The sequence below is a fragment of the Panicum virgatum genome, chromosome 1N, assembly GCF_016808335.1.
Source record: "Panicum virgatum strain AP13 chromosome 1N, P.virgatum_v5, whole genome shotgun sequence".
Lineage (NCBI taxonomy): Eukaryota > Viridiplantae > Streptophyta > Magnoliopsida > Poales > Poaceae > Panicum > Panicum virgatum.
Window position 1 is genome coordinate 23,291,259 of NC_053145.1, and position 7,175 is coordinate 23,298,433.

The window sequence follows — 7,175 nt, forward strand, 5'->3', positions numbered from 1 at the left end:
ACGCCATCATGCTATCGATGAGGGACCACGGGGCCAGATGCTGGTCAGTGGCGATCTCGGCCTTGAGGGCGACCAGGGCTAGGTCTGAGGCCGACGCGAGGCGCAGACGGTCGATGAAGTCGAACTGGGGCCCCGAGATGGCGAGGAGTCCCGCGTCGTCAGTGTCCCGGCGAGACAAGGCGTCAGCGACCATGTTGGAGCTCCCAGCCTTGTACTCGACGGTGAAGTCGAAGCCGAGAAGCTTGCCCACCCAATGATGCTGCGGGATGGTGGCCAAGCGCTGGTCGAGGAGGAACTTAAGGCTGTAGTGGTCCATATTCACCACAAAGCGACGTCCCTAGAGGTAAGGGCGCCAATGCCGGATGGCGAGGATGAGGCCAATTAGTTCCCGCTCATACGCCGCCAGGGATCGGTGGCGAGGCGCCACAGGGCAGCTAAAGAACGCCACCGGGTGCTGGTCCTGCAGAAGAACAGCTCCAAAACCGTAAGTCGAGACATCACAATCCACCACAAAGGGCTGTGTGAAATCCGGGAGGGCGAGGACGGGCGCCGATGTGACGGCCGCCTTGAGGGCTGTGAAAGCAGCAGCCGTGTCGTCATTCCAGGCGAACCCATCCTTGCAAAGGAGGGCCGTGAGCGGGGCAGCGATCGTCCCGAACTCCTTGACGAACTTGCGGTAGTAGCCGGCGAGGCTGAGGAAGCCCCGCACCACGCGCGCTGAGCGCAGCTGTGGCCAGTCAGCGACGGCCTGTACCTTGGCCGGATCCATGGACACTCCGTCAGCCGAGATGACGTGCCCCAAGTAGGTGATGGAGGTGGCGCCGAACTCGCACTTGGAGCGCTTGACGAAGAGGCGGTGCTGCTGCAAGATCTCGAGGACGGTGCGGACGTGACAGAGATGAGCCAACTAGGAGTCGCTGTAGATCAGTATGTTGTTGAAGAAGACGAGGACGAAGCGGTGCAGGAACGGACGCAGAATGTCGTTCATAAGCGCCTGGAACGTTGCCGGCGCATTGCACAGGCCGAACGGCATCACCAGAAACTCGTAGAGGCTGTCGTGCGTGCGGAACGCAGTCTTGGCGATGTCGGCGAAGTGCATCCGGACTTGGTGATAGCCCGAGCGAAGGTCAAGCTTGGTGAAGAAGCGGGCGCGGAACAGCTCATCGAGGAGCTCGTCCACCACGGGGATGGGGTAGGCGTCCTTGATGGTGATGGCGTCGAGGGCACGGTAGTCGACGCAGAAGCGCCACGTTCTGTCCGCTTTCTTGACGAGGAGGACCGGCGAGGAGAACGCTGAGTTGCTGCGCCGGATGATCCCTTGCGCGAGCATGGCTGCGCACTGGCATTCCAGTTCATCCTTGTGCGAGGCCGGGAAGCGGTATGGGCGTACCACCACTGGAGTGGAACCAGGAAGGAGATTGATGCAGTGGTCCCTGGAGCGCGGTGGCGGCATGCCGGAGGGCTCCGCGAAGATGGCGGCAAAGTTGCGGAGGAGAGCCTCCATGATGTCGTTCCCCGAGTAGGACTGCAGGACCGGCGTAGATGGCCCTGCGACGCCAAGCCAGCGCACCCGACGCCCCTCATGCCAGAAGGACATGGTGCGCGCGCTGAAGCCCCACAAGATCGGCCTGAGCGAGGCCAACCACTGGGTGCCGAGGACGACGTCGTAGCCCGCCAGGGGAAGCGCGAAGAAGTCAGTAGTGAATGTCTCATCCCCGATGGTGAACGGAACGGCGTAGTACACCCCAAGGGATGGAACGCGTTCGCCATTGGCGAGCGTGACCTGCATCTTGGTCCGGGCGTGGAGTTGTAGTGTAGTGCGCTCGGCGGCGCGCTCGGAGATGAAATTGTGTGTCAATCCAGAGTCGAGCAATGCGAGGAGGGAGTTGTCGCCGATGGAGATGCGCATCTGCATGGTCTCGCTGGAGCGGACCCCGGCGATGGCGTGCAGGGAGATTTGTGGATCGTCGCCGGTGTCATCGGTTGGCTCCATGTCCTCGGTGTCGTCCTCCACCGTGAGGTCGAGAAGAAAGATGTGTTGGCGCCCACGATTGTGCCCATGCCCAAACTTCTCATTGCAGTTGAAGCACAACCCCAGACAACGGCGTTCTTCCATCTCGGCTTGGGACAGCCGCTTCACCGGCCGGCCCTCGATTGTCTGCGGTGGTGGCACAGCCGCGGGCGCCGGCGTGGTCGGCGGTGGTGCGGGAAGCGGCAACCGTTGCGGTGCGGGGAGGATGCCACGCTGGTTGGGGCGCGCCGACGTCGAGGCTGGAGCAGTCGGCACCGCGCACTAGTCGCAGAATTCCAGTTTGCGGGCGAGGCTCATGGCGACGGCGAGGGACTGCGGGTTGTGGATCTCCACATCGAGGCTGAGCGGCGGAAGAAGACCGGCGGTGAAGATCTGCACCTTCTGCGCCTCGGTGAGATGGCCGACGCGAGGCAGGAGGGCTTCGAAGCGGCTCTAGTAGTCGGAGACGGAAGCCATTCGCTTGCACGCCATGAGTTCGCCCAAAGGGTTGGAGCGGAGCGGCGGACCGACGCGCAGGTTCAGCAGCTCGGTGAAGCGTCGCCACGAGGGTGTGCCCTCCTCCTGTAGGATCTGCATGAACCAGAGCTGAGCATTGTCCTCCATGTTGTAAGATTCCATCCAGACTTGCTCCTCCGGAATGATGCGCTGCTGGGGAAAGTAGGACTCGCATCGATTTATGAATATGAGCGGATCCGTCTTGCCATCAAACTTGGGAAAATCGAGCTTCTGGAACCTTGGCGGGTGATCTTGATGGTGCTCGCCGGAGCCAGAGTGGTCACCACCTGACCACGTCGAGTGGGACGGCTTCTGCGCCTCATGGAGACGATGAATTGCTTGGGCGTTGGCCTCCACCGAGGCCTGCAGCGCCTTGAGGGACGCAGCCAGGGTGTCAAGCGTGTTCTGGAAGGCGTTGTCGTCGGCCATGGCGGCAGCGGCACGTGGAGAAGATGGCGCAGGGGTAGGGCTGGTGTGGGGTGATGGAGATGGTGGGCGGCTAGGCGAGGAAGGCCTGAATCGTGATACCAGGTTGTCAAGGGCGTCAATACCCAAGACAGCAGAACCCCTACTACGTAGCTCGTAGTCGCGGCGGGTAACGGCGTCGGGGTTTTTGCCTGGCTGCCCAATGGTGAAGGAGGGAGACTAGAGAGAAGAGAGGGAGGATTAGGGTTTATGATTCTTGATTGATCTCACAATATCCGAATACATCTAGATATAGGCACGCAGGCCTTTGCCAAACAAAGGAACAAACTAAAAGGAAAGTCCTGAAATCTAGCCACTGATTGTTGAGTTTGTTGCAGCCGCCACCTGATTGCCTCCTTCTGCACGGCGCATGTGGGCCCTCCGCTGATAATGGCGGCCCCACATGACACAGTTTAACTTTAATATTAGGCAAATATCAGTAAACCTACAAGACAAGATAATTATAAATAAAAAAATAGTTACTTTGAATAACTGCAAATAACCACCACGAACAATGTGGAGACGAGATGACAAGAAACTACGTAAATACAGAAGGCCAATAAGGCAATTACCTCTGCTCTGGTGCCTCTTTCCCCTTCAAACCGCATCCTGAATCCCATCCCAATGGAATAGCTGTTCTTTAATGACTCCATATACTGATCATATGGTATGATGAACTCTGAGGGGCCCATCCTTACAGTGACATTTAGAGATCAGACATAGGGTTTATTATATATCTTTAATTAGAGCAAATTGCAAGTTGCTATCTCATGCAAGATAACTATTCTACTCTTTCCCTCCCTTTGTTCATATGTCGTCGAGGCAGCACGGGCTCTGTCCTGTTCTCTTTTATGATGTCGGGCATCTTCAACTACACCAGGTTCTGTATCAACAATATTTGTGCATTGACAGGAGAAAAAACCGCACCGCAAATCATCACCAATGGCATTTTTGAGACAAGAAAACTACCTTTAGTATCATGCAGAGGATCCATCTGCACAGGCACATTGTACCGAGCCCTACGTGTGTATACATCAACGATGGATTATGATGGATTATGATCATGCAAGAACATAAAGAATGGTGGAAAGCATGTACAAAACCTCAGTTCGTGATATGAGCCGATTGGAGCTCACGACGTTGCCCTAGGTTGTGGTCGACGGTGCAGCGGCGACGCCGGGTTCGACCCTGCAACGGATGAAGCGGTGCAATGGATTAGCACACCAGCCATGCCATTTCAGTCAAAATCATATAATTTTAAAACTAAACTGATCTCATCACTTTCTTAGGCCACTCGAGGGCAAGCAATACTCAAATTTTAGCACTGAAAAGAATTAACCTATTTCATGAGTATCATATACCTTATACTAAGTTATTTTGCTATGTACAGCCTGAAAACCGAACTGTGCTAGATGGGCAGGATGATGCCAGCAGCGCTGCGATGGATGAAGCCAAGATTCGCTTTATATTTTGATAAGTATACTTAACTGTTCTAGGCTTCAAACATCGATCTGAAATTTTCGGTAAAGAAGATGTTAGAACACATATCTCTGTGGCAGTGCTGATGGGAAATTTAAAATGCTATCATGCTTCAATAATGCCTAACAGGTGGATTGCTTACATCTATTCAACGTAGCAAAAACATGCAACTTTCCTATTATCAGAAAATAGCCCTACATTCAGTATTAAAAATTTGTGGCATCTAATCTAATCAACGGAATTTAGAGTATATTAAATGCCATAAACAAGCCATCTGATTTGAAATCACATCACAACCATAGATAAGTTAGCTACAATAATCTATTAGTCTGAACCTCAAACAAAAAACTTACAGTGAGGAGAATATAGGAACAGATATGCAAGGTTCATGGATCAGGAAACGAGCCAGCGATGTCAACTGTGGATTAGTAGTGCAATGCTACTTAAGCACCAGTATCTTTGACAGTAGTGACATATGGGAATGGGACGGACCGACGTAGTGACAAGACCATAAAAAAATTATCAAACTGCAAGATCAGACAAACATCAGAGAAGAGTGACAAAAAAGGAAATTAATGGAATCTAGGTTAGATACAAGCAGCTTGTGAATCAAGCTGTGTAGATGGCACAAGTAATTTAGTTACCTACTACAAGCAGCACACCGACAGATTCAAAGTTTGATGTTTAAGCACTCCATCGAAAGGTAGAGAATAACAGAAATTATATAAATCATCTAGTACTCCACTTGATAGGATTCAGTATAAAAGGCCCTCACGAACTGCAACACCACATCTCAGGAATTAACAGAGCCCTTCCGGTAAGATTAGCCCTAATTACAAAAGCTAATCCAGTGGCTGCATGCAGGAGAAACAAAATTCGATCTAATCACTACCTAATGGAGGTCACGAACTCAGGATCCCCCCTGATCCCTTGCAGTAGTATAATTATTAGAATGCAGACAATGAAATTTAGTACCTGGTTGCTTCTTGTTTGGACAGATGGTCCTTGGCGACGCCCTTGTATGCTGGCCGCTGGTGGACAGGACCTTGATCCCGCAGCACTGGTGGCCTGGCCGGAGTTGGTGAAGATCACCACAGCATGGACATGTAGCGTCGTTGGATTGCAACCGGCAGCGATGGTCTGCGGCGCGGGTCGGCATCGTCGGGGACGGGGGAGCGGCGCGGGTCGGCATCGTCGGGGACGGAGCGGCGGCACGGACAGTGCGGATCGGTGACGCCGGACGCGGCGCGGATGGCGGCCACCTTGCTTCGCCTCGTCGGAACCGGGTGGCCAGTGGGGACATCTCAGCCTCCGACGTCCCAGGCCTCGATACACCTTGCGTAGGCCAGCTGTGACCAGGCGGACGGGCACGGCCACAGGCGACATCCACCTTGCATCGGCTCGCCGGGACCAGGCGGACGGTGTGGCCTCGGTCCTGCTGCCTGCCGCTCACCAGGCCACCAAGCGGAGCTCGCATCACCCCGCGAGCCATCGCATGCGGGGCTCGTCGGCACTGCTTATCAGCAAAGGCTGCATCCGCGCGCATGGCTTTTGTTGCCGCCGGTGAGATGAGATGGGGAAGGAAAGGCAGCCGAAAGGAAATGAATGGGAGGGAAGAATCGATTCCACGGATATTGCGAGAGAGATTGGAGAGAGCGGGCAGAGTGGGTACGCAGGCGGGTACATCATTTAGCTCGGTGAGAAAAAATCCTCAAAATAGGCGGAATCATTTTCTAGCACTAGCAAGCAAGATGCCTGTGCGGCACGCACGTGCTTTGCGTTAATACATATTAATGAAAACTTCAATATAATGTGTGTGTGAGTATGCATGTGTGTTTGAGCCCTAGTATCGGCAGCCGCAGCCCTTATGTGTTTGAGCGCGCAGTCGACCCAGGTGCTCAACTGAGTTCTGACATGATTCCCCAGTGTTCCTAGAAAAAAAATGGCCCAGTGCTCCTAGGTGCTTTTAAAAAAAATGGCAGTGTGAAGTAGCCAGTAGACCAATTCATTTTTACTATATAAAAAATGTCTGTGGCAGGAATTTTTTAATATTGCAGTAATTAATTTTCAATGTTGTGGCATGGAAAATTTTCCATCAAATGTCCCAGCAATAGCTCCGAATATTCAAATGTACCTGATGATCATGGAAAATTTTCCATCAAATGTCCCAGCAATAGCTCCGAATATTCAAATGTACCTGATGATCAGAGGTGCAAATGCCAAATGGGAACCAACAGTGGGAACTCGAAATCTGTGTGCAAAAACTAATGCATATACAAACACATACTGAAGGAGAAGAGACCAGAGAAGCCTGATGACATTTGCACGCAAAATCTTTACAATTGTGTTGCTACACATACGTCCCCACCCCCTCACCCTTCATTCACAAGAGCGACAAAATTTTCTATAGCTACATGTGTACACCTAGCCTCTGCAAAAAACCGGAGCACGCCCAGCTGCGCTGCGGTGGATCACCTATGAAACACTGGGTTACTTATTACAAGATCACACTATCTCAATGTATGTTGGCATCTGATCTGACCATAAACTGTACAGATCATCGCTTGCTCATGAAGACCTCAACTGATGTTGCTTCGGTGTAGGATGTTCTTATCCCACCTCCGTGCCCTCCCCTTCTCAACGAGAGCCTGTAGGACCTGCGGCGTGCCTTCGGCGTCCTCAATGTTTGGCAGCTTGATGCTGA

At 52.9% G+C, this 7,175-nt stretch overlaps 1 long non-coding RNA gene across 2 annotated transcripts; it reads right to left on the minus strand.

The window, feature by feature from the left end:
- Positions 1 to 3,224: 3,224 nt before the first annotated feature.
- On the minus strand, positions 3,225 to 6,094 carry LOC120654019. 2 transcript variants are annotated; one of them, XR_005666942.1, is made up of 6 exons: positions 4,825 to 6,094; positions 4,354 to 4,503; positions 4,096 to 4,180; positions 3,962 to 4,011; positions 3,565 to 3,875; positions 3,225 to 3,437 (listed from the first exon to the last, which is right to left on the minus strand). It is a non-coding gene; the product is annotated as an uncharacterized LOC120654019 (long non-coding RNA). The 2 variants fall into 2 exon arrangements; XR_005666941.1 differs by having other exon boundaries at positions 4,354 to 6,094.
- Between the last annotated feature and the right edge of the window lie 1,081 nt (positions 6,095 to 7,175).